This window comes from Pseudophryne corroboree, chromosome 4, assembly GCF_028390025.1.
Source record: "Pseudophryne corroboree isolate aPseCor3 chromosome 4, aPseCor3.hap2, whole genome shotgun sequence".
Lineage (NCBI taxonomy): Eukaryota > Metazoa > Chordata > Amphibia > Anura > Myobatrachidae > Pseudophryne > Pseudophryne corroboree.
The window spans coordinates 665,356,929-665,369,922 of NC_086447.1; the positions used below are offsets into that span (position 1 = coordinate 665,356,929).

A 12,994-nucleotide genomic window follows, 5' to 3' on the forward strand; every position below is an offset into this window, starting at 1 on the left:
CACATAATTTGGCACAAATACATAATTACAGCGCTACCTGGGTAAACATATAGTGTGTTTTTCCTGGGTCATTAGCGCTGGGTGTGTGCTGGCATCAGAGCTGGCCTTAGGCATAGGCAAACTAGGCAATTCTCAAGAAAAAAAAGAGAAAACAGACAGCGCTAGTAGATTTCTTAATAAAATATTTTATTCTTTATTTTTATCTAGATTTTTCTTTAGCTAAAATAGCCCTTATTTCCCCCTACCTATAAATCTAATTCCACATTTCGCTTATATATATATTTTTATTAAAATTCTAGCCAATAAACAATAACACATCAATCATATATATATACAATAGCTCTGCTCTATGTAATTCATTCTTCAATGCATCACTGAAACAATTGGATACAAGTGCAACAAATGTTTTCCTTCCAATACTGAAAAAAGGGACTCCAACCTCTAAATTGATATTTAGTTGCTAATTCAGCATGAGTCAGAGACTTTTATACTTTGTTGCTATACTGGAAGATAGCTGTTCCAATTCCTTCTTTATTATTAAAGGTGTTAAATTAAGTTCCCAAAACCACACTTTACTGACCACGACACTTTAAACTTCCAGATGGATTAGTGTATAAAAGCTGCTCCTTTTTGCTTAGAAAGTGTCACTAATTAAATAGCAGCAGTGGGTTAGTTGTTCATAAATTGATCTGCAGAGAAAGATACATGCTTTTCCTCAGAACAGAAATGAAAGTTCATACAGCTCAGCTGTTGTTTAACTGATTCAGTATATGGCAGCAGCCAATTACTTGCTGATAGATTAACGTGCAAAGGTATAAAATTACTTTTGCTTAAAGCGATGATACAAGTTCATGCACCTCAGCTGGTATTTAAAACATGGCCATGTTATATGAAAAAAAGTTACCACTTTTCCTCCTGGGTCGAAATTCTTTACTCACTCCCGGCTCTGGTGCTCAAATGCCTTTTTGCAAGCCTTATCCGGAGATCCTTAGAGATTCTTCCCAGCACAATGAGGTAACCCGTGGTAGCTGCTTATAGGTAGGTAAAACCAAGACGCGTTTCCCCGCCTGTCACACTCGGCGGCTTCTTCAGTCGGCCTATTTACAGAGAGCTGCTGGTAGATTTCTCTGAACGATTCTGTGGAAACGATATAGCATATACGTACGTATTTATTAATAAATTGTCAACTAGCGCTAAGGGGCCACTTTATTGTGACTTTGTCTGTTGTTTAAAAAAAAACTAGGCAATTGCCTAGGGCATTTGGTATGCTTAGGGGCACCAGCAGCTTCTGCTGATTAAAATGATATGCGGCATGCCTATATTCTGTGTGTGACTGCGGCTGTATCTGCATACGAAATGCTATGTTACAGTGTATTCCTGGAAATCACTGTACTATAGCATTTCATATGCAGATACAGCCGCAGTTGCACGCAGAATAAAGGCATGCTGCATATCATTTTAATCAGCAGAAGCTGCTTGTGCATCCTAGCCACATAGTAATGCAAATAATATGATGCATTTTCATAAACAAAAGGCGCCCGACATTAGCAGAGCTGCCAGCTGACTCATGCCAGGCATCTCCTGCAGAACCAGTGGCGGTGCTAGGGGGCACCAGCCAAAATCTTGCCTAGGGCATCATATTGGTTAGGGCCGGCTCTGGCTGGCATACTCTCTCTCTGTCTCTCCAAAGGGCCTTGTGGGGGAACTGTCTTCAGATAAGAGGTATCCCTGAGTGTGTGGTGTGTCGGTACGCGTGTGTCGGCATGTCTGAGGTAGAAGGCTTTCCTAGCGAGGAGGTGGAGCAAATGAATGTGGTGTCTCCGTCGGCAACACCGACACCTGACTGGGTGGATATGTGGAATGTTTTAAGTGCTAATGTAAATTTATTGCACAAAAGGTTGAACAAAGCTGAGTCCAGGAATTATGCAGAGAGTCAGGCCCTGCCTGCCCCTATGTCGCAGGGACCCTCAGGGTCTCAAAAGCGCCAACTATCCCAAATATTAGACACAAATACCGACACAGATTCTGACTCCAGTGTCGACTGCGATGATGCAAAGTTACAGCCAAAAAAAAAGATGCTGTCTTATATATGAGGGATGCTCAAAGAGACATTGGCCTACTGGGTTCTAGAGTCAACGCTATGTCGATTTCTGCTAGACGAGTTCTATGGACCCGGCAATGGACAGGTGATGCCGACTCAAAGAGGCATATGGAGGTTTTACCTTACAGGGGTGAGGAATTGTTTGGGGAAGGTCTCTCGGACCTGGTCTCCACTGCTACGGCAGGTAAATCAAATTTTTTGCCTTGTATTCCCTCACAGCCTAAGAAAGCACCACATCATCAATTGCAGTCCTTTCGGTCAAATAAAAACAAGAGAGTATGAGGATCGTCCTTTCTTGCCAGAGGTAAGGGCAGAGGGAAAAAGCTGCCAACCACAGCTAGTTCCCAGGAGCAGAAGTCCTCCCCGGCCTCTACAAAATCCACCGCATGACGCTGGGGCTCCGCTGAGGGAGTCCGCCCCAGTGGGGGCACGTCTTCGACTTTTCAGCCACATCTGGGTTCACTCACAGGTGGATCCCTGGGCAATAGAAATTGTTTCCCAGGGTTACAAGCTGGAATCCGAAGAGGTGCCTCCTCGCCGGTTTTTCAAATTGCCCCTACCAGCTTCTCCCCCAGAAAGGGAGATAGTTTTAAATGCAATTCACAAATTGTGTCTTCAACAGGTGGTGGTCAAAGTTCCCCTGCTTCAACAAGGGAGGGGGTATTACTCAACCCTATTTGTAGTCCCGAAACCGGACGGTTCGGTCAGACAGATTTTAAATTTAAAATCCTTGAACCTATACTTGAAAAGGTTCAAGTTCAAGATGGAATCGCTCAGAGCGGTCATCGCCAGCCTAGAAGGGGGGGATTTTATGGTATCCCTGGACATAAAGGATGCATACCTTCATGTTCACATATATCCACCTCATAAGGCGTACCTGAGATTTGCGGTACAGGATTGTCATTACCAATTTCAGACGTTGCCGTTTGGCTTTCCACGGCCCCGAGGATTTCACCAAGGTAATGGTGGAGATGATGGTGCTCCTGCGCAAGCAGGGTGTCACAATTATCCCGTACTTGGACGATCTCCTCATAAAAGCGAGATCACAAGAGCAGTTGTTGAACAGCGTGTCACTTTCACTGAAGGTGTTACAGCAACACGGTTGGATTCTCAATATCCCGAAGTCACAGTTAGTTCCTACGACTTGTTTGACCTTCTTAGGCATGATTCTGGATAAGGACCAGAAAAGGGTTTATCTTCCGATAGAAAAGGCCCAGGAACTCATGACTCTGGTCAGGGGCCTATTGAAGCCAAAACAGGTGTCAGTGCATCACTGCACTCGAGTCCTGGGAAAGATGGTGTCATCTTACGAGGCCATTCACTTCGGGAGGTTCCATGCGAAGACCTTCCAATGGGACCTACTGGACAAGTGGTCCGGGTCACATCTACAGATTCATCAGTTGATCACCCTGTCTCCCAGGGCTAGGGTGTCTCTCCTGTGGTGGCTACAGAGTGCTCACCTTCTAGAGGGTCGCAGGTTCGCCATTCAGGACTGGATTCTGGTAACCACGGACGCGATCCTCCGAGGTTGGGGAGCAGTCACACAGGGAAGAAACTTCCAAGGTCTTTGGTCAAGTCAAGAGACTTGTCTTCACATCAATGTCCTGGAGCTGAGGGCCATATACAACGCCCTTCGTCAAGCAGAGACTTTGCTTCGCGACCTACCGGTTCTGATCCAGTCAGACATCACCACCGCGGTGGCTCATGTAAACCGCCAAGGCGGCACAAGGAGCAGAGTGGCAATGGCGGAAGCCACCAGGATTCTTCGCTGGGCGGAAAATCATGTAGGCGCACTGTCAGCAGTGTTCCTTCCGGAAGTGGACAACTGGGAAGCAGACTTCCTCAGCAGACACGATCTACATCCAGGAGAGTGGGGACTTCATCAGGAAGTTTTCGCACAGATTGCAAGTCAGTGGGGACTGCCCCTGATAGACATGATGGCATCCCGCCTCAACAAAAAACTACAGAGGTATTGCGCCAGGTGAAGAGACCCTCAGGCGGTGACAGTGGACGCCCTTGTGACACTGTAGGTGTTCCAGTCGGTCTATGTGTTTCCTCCTCTTCCTCTCACCCCCAAGGTGTAGAGAATAATAAGAAAAGTGGAGTACAGACAATTCTCATTGTTCCAGATTGGACACGAAGGGCCTGGTATCCGGATCTGCAGGAAATGCTCACAGAAGATCCGTGGCCTCTTCCTCTAAGACAGGACCTGTTACAACAGGGGCCCTGTCTGTTCCAAGACTTACCGCGGCTGCGTTTGACGGCATGGCGGTTGAACGCCGGATCCTAGCGGAAAAGGGCATTCCGAATGAGGTCATTCCTACTCTGATAGAGGCTAGGAAGGACGTGACAGCTAAACATTATCACCGTATATGGCGGAAGTATGTTTCTTGGTGTGAGGCCAGGAATGCTCCTACGGAAGAATTCCATCTGGGCTGTTTCCTTCACTTCCTACAGACTGGAGTGAATTTGGGCCTAAAATTAGGCTCCATTAAGGTTCAGATTTCGGCCCTATCCATTTTCTTTCAGAAGGAATTGGCTTCTCTCCCAGAAGTACAGACTTTTGTGAGGGGAGTGCTGCATATTCAGTCTCCTTTTGTACCTCCAGTGGCACCTTGGGACCTGAACGTGGTGTGAGTTTCCTTAAGTCACACTGGTTTGAACGACTTAAAATGGTGGAGTTAAAATATCTCACTTGGAAAGTGGTCATGTTGTTAGCCTTGGCTTCGGCTAGGCGAGTGTCGGAGTTGGCGGCTTTGTCTCATAAAAGCCCCTATTTAGTTTTCAATATGGATAGAGCGGAATTGCGGACCCGTCCTCAATTCTTGCCAAAGGTGGTTTCGTCTTTTCATATGAACCAACCTATTGTGGTGCCCGTGGCTACGCGAGACTTGGAGGATTCCGAGTCCCTTGATGTGGTCAGGGCTTTGAAAATTTACGTGGCCAGAACGGCTAGGGTCAGGAAAACAGAAGCACTGTTTATCCTGTATGCAGCCAACAAGGTTGGCGCTCCTGCTTCCAAGCAGACTATTGCTCGCTGGATCTGTAACACGATTCAGCAGGCTCATTCTACGGCTGGATTGCCGTTACCATAATCAATAAAGGCCCATTCCACCAGGAAAGTGGGCTCTTCTTGGGCGGCTGCCCGAGGGGTCTCGGCATTACAGCTGTGCCGAGCTGCTACTTGGTCGGGTTCAAACACTTTTGCAAAATTCTACAAGTTTGATACCCTGGCTGAGGAGGACCTCCTGTTTGCTCAACCGGTGCTGCAGAGTCATCCGCACTCTCCCGCCCGTTTGGGAGCTTTGGTATAATCCCCATGGTCCTTATGGAGTCCCCAGTATCCTCTACAACGTAAGAGAAAATAAGATTTTAAACCTACCGGTAAATCTTTTTCTCCTAGTCCGTAGAGGATGCTGGGCGCCCGTCCCAAGTGCAGACTACTTCTGCAAGACTTGTATATAGTTTTTGCTTACATAAGGGTTATGTTACAGTTTTCCTCAGTCTCGGACTGATGCTGTGTTGTTTCATACTGTTAACTGGTTCGTATATCCCAAGTTATACGGTGTGGATGGTGTGGGCTGGTATGAATCTTGCCCTTAGATTAACTAAAATCCTTTCCTCGTACTATCCGTCTCCTCTGGGCACAATTTCTCTAACTGAGGTCTGGAGGAGGGGCATAGAGGGAGGAGCCAGTGCACACCCATACCTAAAGTTCTTTCTTAGTGCCCATGTCTCCTGCGGAGCCCGTCTATCCCCTTGGTCCTTACAGAGTCCCCAGCAACCTCTACGGACTAGGAGAAAAAGATTTACCGGTAGGTTTAAAATCTTATTATAATAATAATAACAACCACAAGTTCCTGAAGTGTTGTTGTGTTGTGCTGCATCAGACCAGTGGTAGTGTCCTGGCCATCAGCCATCAGTCATATAGGGAAAGATCAAGAACCACTTCCTCCTAGTGCTGAAGCTGCTGCCACTAGCCATGACATAGACAATGAAATGCCATCAACGTCGTCTGCCAAGGCCGATGCCCAATGTGATAGTAGAGGGCATGTAAAATCCAAAAAGCCAATGTTCAGTAAAAAGAACCAAAAAAATAATTTTTAAATCATCTGAGGAGAAACGTAAAATTGCCAATATGCCATTTATGACACGGAGTGGCAAGGAACGGCTGAGGCCTTGGCCTATGTTCATGGCTAGTGGTTCAGCTTCACATGATGATGGAAGCCCTCATCCTCCCGCTAGAAAAATTAAAAGATTTAAGCTGGAAAGAGCACAGAAAAGAACTGTGTGTTCTGAGATGGTATCACAAATCCCCAAGGAGAGTCCAAGTGTGTCGGCGGTTGCGATGCCTGACCTTCCCAACACTGGATGGGAAGAGGTGGCTCCTTCCACCATTTGCACGCCCCCTGCAACTGCTGGAAGGAGCACCCACAATCCAGTTCCTGGTATTGAAATTGAAGATGTCACTGTTGAAGTACACCAGGATGAGGATATGGGTGTTGCTGGTGCTGAGGAGGAAGTTGATGATGAGGATTCTGATGGTGATGTTGTTTGTTTAAGTCATGCACCGGGGGAGACACCTATTGTCCATGAGATGAAGAAGCCCATTGTGATGCCTGGGCAAACTTCCAAAAAAGCCACCTCTTCGGTGTGGAATTATTTCTCCACAAATCCAGACAACAGGTTTCAAGCCATCTGTTGCTTCTGTCAATCTGTAATAAGTAGGGGTAAGGATGTTAACCACCTAGGAACATCCTCCCTTATACATCACCTGCTGCACATTCATCAGAAGTCAGTGTCAAGATGTGAAACTTTGGGTAAGAGCGTAAGCAGTCCACTGACACCTAAATCCCATCTTCCTCCTGTACTCCTGCAAGCCACACCACCAGCTCCCTCAACGTCAACTTTCTCCTCAGTCAGGAACATCAGTAGTCCTGCAGGCCATGTCACTGTCAAGACTGAGGAGTCCTCTCCTAACCGGGATTCCTCTGGAGGATACTTGAGTGGTATGCCTGTTGTTGCTGCCGCTGGGAGTCGATCGTCATCCCAGAGGGGAAGTCGGAAGACCACTTGTACTACTTCCAGTAAGCAACTGACTGTCCAACAGTCCTTTGTGAGGAAGATGAAATATGACAGCAGTCATCCTTTTGCAAAGCGGATAACTGAGTCATTGACAGCTATGTTGGTGTTGGACGTGCGTCCGGTATCCGCCATTAATTCAGTGGGCCTTAGAGAATTGTTTGAGGTACTGTGTCCCCGGTATCAAATCCCATCTAGGTTCCACTTCTCTATGCAGGTGATACCGAGAATGTACACAGACATCAGAAAAAGAGTCACCAGTGTCCTACAAAAAGCAGTTGGATCCTGTGTCCACTTAACCACGGACATGTGGACAAGTGGAACAGGGCAGACTAAGGACTACAATACACATATATTGGTAAGCTGCTCAATCAGATTGTGATGTCACTCAGGTGCTAAAAGGGAGGGGTAATTGTGTGCATGAAAAAACTATTTGTGTTCCCTAATGCACACTGAGTGAAAAATAATACTACATAATAATCAGATAATACAGAGATCTTAGTTGCGTATATCTGCAGATATAGGGTTAAGCCCCCAGGCCGATCGGCAAGGCGTCTCCGTCACTGGGGGTCCCTAATACTAGGTATGGGTCCAGGGTGCAGGACCCCATCACGTCGGTACAAGTCGGCCACCCCAGGTCAGCACACAGGTGAAAATTAATAAGGGTTAATAAGAAGCACATAAGTGCTATGTACGTGAAGTGTGATTAAAATAATACAAAATACATACAAAGTGATAGGGAAAATCATAAGTGTTAATAAAGTGTTAGGGTGTGCCGACCTGAAGCCGCCCAGCCATAGCGACATAGGGGCCACCACACCCCACACCCTCACCATAAATAATTACACATATGTCTGGGTCTGAATGCCCAGTGTAAGGCCACATGATAATGGCTCCTACAGCATCTGAGAGCCAGCTTACCTGGAGACACCCCTAACTTCTCCAATGGCACTCTGGAGTCAGCAATCCCTCCTAATGCTGACCCATCCATGCCTCTCTAAATACAATGCACATATGATGGTGAGCTGCTCAATCAGATGTAATATCAGTCAGGTGCTAAAAGGGAGGGGTAATTCTGTGCAAGAAAAAACAATTTGCGTTCCCTAATGCACACTGAGTGAAAAATAATACTACATAATAATCAGATAATACAGTGATCTTAGTTGCGTATATATGCAGATATAGGGTTAAGCCCCCAGGCCGATCGGCAAGGCGTCTCTTAACACTGGCGTCTCTTAACACTGGCGTCCGACGCGTTTCGACCTTTATAGGTCTTTATTGAGGAAAAAAGGTTGAAATGCATCGTAAGCGAGTGTTAAGAACCCGTGCAGTGTCTCCATTTGGTAAGTTTTGTTGTTCCATCAATTGTGGGCGTTCCCGAGTTCGACTGCCGGACAGTGCGCCCACATGTACAATCTCCATTTGGTAAACACTGCACACTTCTTTGGTTCCAACCGCTGCTGTAAATATCTGTCTGTCATTAGTGTGATTTTAAACTTTTAAATAAATATTGTCTGTTTATATCCACCCTGCTGAAGTTTTTGTAAGCCTTGCATTGAAGCTTATCACAGAAACCGTTATAGGAGGTGTACCATCCTGTGAATCAGTGAGTATGGTATGCACTATTTGATAATGCTGGTGGTCTGACAGAAGTTTCACACAAATGGTGTACAATGGTGTTTTAAAGGGGATCAGTACTAAATGCCGGTGGTCGGAATCCCGGCGGTCGAAATACCGACACCGGAATCCCGACCACACAATCCCGACAGGGGTGGCGAGCGGAACGCAGCCCCTTGCGGGCTCGCTTCGCTCGCCACGCTGCGGGCACGGTGCCTCGCTACGCTCGGCACACTATTATATTCTCCCTCTATGGGTGTCGTGGACACCCACGGAGGGAGAATATGTCGGGATTGCGGCGGTCGGGATTCCGGCGTCGGTATTTCGACCGCCGGGATTCCGTCCGGCGGCATCTTGACCGGATCCCTTTTAAAGATACCTTTATGAGTGGAATTCACATATATGATGTGTAAGTGGGATACACATTGTTTACAAGCAGGATTTGAAGAACCTGAAGAGTCTATCTGAATTTTTGTCATATTTTTGGTAGTGATGAGCGAGGTTCGGTTTTACTCGGTTTTACTCGGTTTTACTCGGTTCTCAAAACGGCATCTTATTGGCTATCCAAAACACGTGACATCCGTGAGCCAATAAGATGCCGTTTTGAGAACCGAGTAAAACCGAGTAAAACCGAGTAAAACCGAATCCGCTCATCACTAATTTTTGGACATACTACACCATGATTTGTTCTCATGTCCTTTTACATAATTCAAACAATCGGAGGACTGGACGAGACATATGACGCCCTCTAGGAGTGACTTCACAGAGATCTGATACCCGAACAGAGACTGTTTTGGACTTAAGTATCATTATTACCATTTGAGTTGGTTTATGATATATATTTTTTCCATACATTTTTCCATATTGCTTTATGGTGAACACAGTGAGCGCACGATGTTTGGATAATTTTTCTCTGCGACCACATGGCTGTGTGACTAGAAATGTCTGGATCCTATAGCAAAATCGCAATGTAGCCCCCTATTTACCATCATAAAGTCATACTCACCATAATGGATCAACTAAGCCTACTCCTTCATGGGATGTGGTCAGGATTCAGCGCCTAACAGAACAGACTACTAATTGTATTATAAGCAATCTGGCACATTAGTCAGAACTTTGTATACATTTCATGTTAGTCTCACTATATAACTACCTGGGTAAATTAGCTATGAAACTATATTTATTTCTTTAAAGAGTTTGTTTCACTGGTATAGGATCCCCTGTGCTACTGGGCTACAGAGCAGTTTTATTGACTAAGGCTCTCATTCAGCTTCAGTTACAGTTTTGCTAATATAGCAAGACTGCAACTACTATCAGTCGTATGCTGGGGGACGCCCAGCACAGGGCAAGGCAATCTAGCATCACTAAATACGGGCAGTCCCTCTGCCTCCGCAGCCCGCCATATTTCCCATTGCATCGGCTGCGTCTGACATCATGTGGCTGTCCTGAAAACAGCCCAGACCCATCCCCATTTTATCCACACCACCCCTGCAATGCTGCATCTTTTCCTGTGAACACCTCTGGATGTCAATCAGACAGAGGTGTTCACATTACTGAAATGTGATTGCATCTCCCTGCAAGAGCATGCGCAGTGAAGGCCCTGCATGTCTGCACTGGCAATTACACCGGGAGAATGTGATCACATCTCAGTAGCAATGGCTACTGAATAAGGTCCTATACTTTTTCCTTTGGTAGTAAAACAAAGAAGAATTGGCTTTATCATTTTTGTAAGAATATTGGAGGGAAAGAGCCAGGGTTGGACTGGCCCACAGGGCTATAGGGGAATCACCAGTGGGCCCCACTGCACGGGGGCCCTCCTCCTCTTATAGGGATCAGGTTTCGGACTGTGCACTTGAATTATACATAATACATATGTTACCTTATACCACACAGGACTAAGGTGTATTCTCTACAGTGCATTACTGTTAGTAATCTGGTGCATTATCATGCATGCACTAGCAGTAATTTACTATATATATTTATCAAGGGGCCCAGCCCATGCACTCTCTAATGGTTAGGCAAACCAATGTGGTGGTTGGCCACATCCCATCTGGAGACTTGCCACACCCCTTTACATGGGCCCCTACCACTACATTCCTCCGGTGGGCCCTTTATGCCCCAGTCAGACACTGGGAAGAGATACTTGTCCTCAGAAGATAGTTTAGAGCAAACACATTTTCAGCTGCAGGACACTAATGTACAGTATTTTAATTTGCCAGGAAAATAGCTCTTTACAACAGATACAGTGCCAAAGCAATGATTGCATAAAACACGTTTGCAAACATTGAAGAGCCAGAGGTGCAAGCTAATGATGATCTAATTGTACAGTTAGGGACTGTTACTAACCACAAAAAAACATGAAACGGAAAGATAAATCTTACATCAGTAAATAAAAGAAGCACTCATAAAGGATCAGCTTTTGAGCAAGCTTCACCCTCATACATTTAAATGATTTAGACTTAGTTTATACAGTACACAATATAACCGTTTTGTAAAAACCTTATAAACGTATTTCATGATCAGACTAAGGGGCTTCCAGGGTTGTACACAGTAAAACAATTCATTCTGAGGGTCAGCACTGTATTCCACATCTCTTTAACCAGTCATGGTATCCTTCTTTGAGTGCAGGAGGAAGCACACTGGCCTTCACTACTTTGGCCAGGATATGAGGGTGTAGTGTCTGTGAGACTAGACTAGACGCAGTGGTTCTCAAACTCGGTCCTCAGGACCCCACACGGTTCACGTTTTCTATGTTACCCTTCAGCTGCACTGTGTATCACCAACTGTCACATCTTAAAAATCTACAGGTGACCTGCAAAATATGGACCGTGTGGGGTCCTGAGGACCGAGTTTGAGAACCTGTGGACTAGAGGATGATCAAAATGGAGACAGCCTCCCCTGTATCTCCTCATTAACACACTCTGCATAACTACAGGAGTAGATGAATGAATAATGTTGAAACAATTATTAAAGATTTATTTATTTATTGTATTTATGTAGAAATATGTAACATATATGGTAGCTACTAAGTTTTAAAATAGAAAATAAGCCCAAAAATGTTAGAAGCAAATGTTACAAAATTTTTATTATTAGGCTGCCCTCAACACCTACATCTGTATAGCTGTTCTCAGAGAATCATTTGAAATGATTACCGGCTATATATATAATTAGATAGTAGGATTCATGTTCATGCATGACAGGAGTAAAGGATTAAAGAGCAAGTTTGCTGCATGCCTATCCGGATGGTGTTCAGTTTCACTTCACAATGACAGATTAGGCCTTTGGGCTCAAATTGTATGCCAGCATTTCAGTTGCTATGATCAAGAATATGTTTACTTTGTCGTAGGAGAAAAATATCTTACACAATATAATTAACATATACATTTTAAGTACTTAGTTTACCGAGAGAAATTAGTATTTATGGTGGTGATAGGGCTCGTTCACACATCATCCTGTACATATAGGGTTACCACCTCATCCCTTTAATTCTGGACACATATTAAGTACATAGGTTCTGTGGCTGATTAAAACCAGGTGAAATGGAGTCTTGAAGTCAGCCAGCCACAGAACCTGTGTAATTAATATGTGTCCAGAATTACACATTAACAATATTCTTGCCAGGAATGGCCCCTTATATGTACATAGGGTTACCACCTCATCCCTTTAATTCTGAACACATATTAATTACACAGGTTCTGTGGCTGATTTAAACCAGCTGAAATGGAGTCTTGAAGTCAGCCAGCCACAGAACCTGTGTAATTAATATGTGTCCAGAATTACACATTAACAATATTCTTGCCAGGAATGGCCCCTTATATGTACATACGGTTACCACCTCATCCCTTTAATTCTGAACACATATTAATTACACAGGTTCTGTGGCTGATTAAAACCAGCTGAAATGGAGTCTTGAAGTCAGCCAGCCAGCCACAGAACCTGTGTAATTAATATGTGTCCAGAATTAAAGGGATGAGGTGGTAACCCTATGTACATATAAGGGGCCATTCCTGGCAAGAATATTGTTAATGTGCCTTAAGGTGGGTACACACTACGCGATTAGGAATTGCCGTCGGTGAATGACTATATCGTTGAATGATATAGTGTTCAACAACATAGTGCGTACACACTGAACGTTATCGTTCAACGATAACATTCAGTGATGTCACAGCCAGCATTCCCGAACATGCAGCTTAG

General features: G+C 45.0%; 1 long non-coding RNA gene across 1 annotated transcript in view; it reads right to left on the minus strand.

Moving 5' to 3' along the window:
- Nucleotides 1-233: 233 nt before the first annotated feature.
- LOC134911682 (uncharacterized) overlaps nt 234-12,994 on the minus strand; it is a 194,799-nt gene continuing 182,038 nt past the window's right edge. Inside the window, exon 3 of the long non-coding RNA XR_010176762.1 lies at nt 234-1,137. This is a non-coding gene — a long non-coding RNA (uncharacterized LOC134911682). The remainder of the gene's footprint in view (nt 1,138-12,994) is intronic.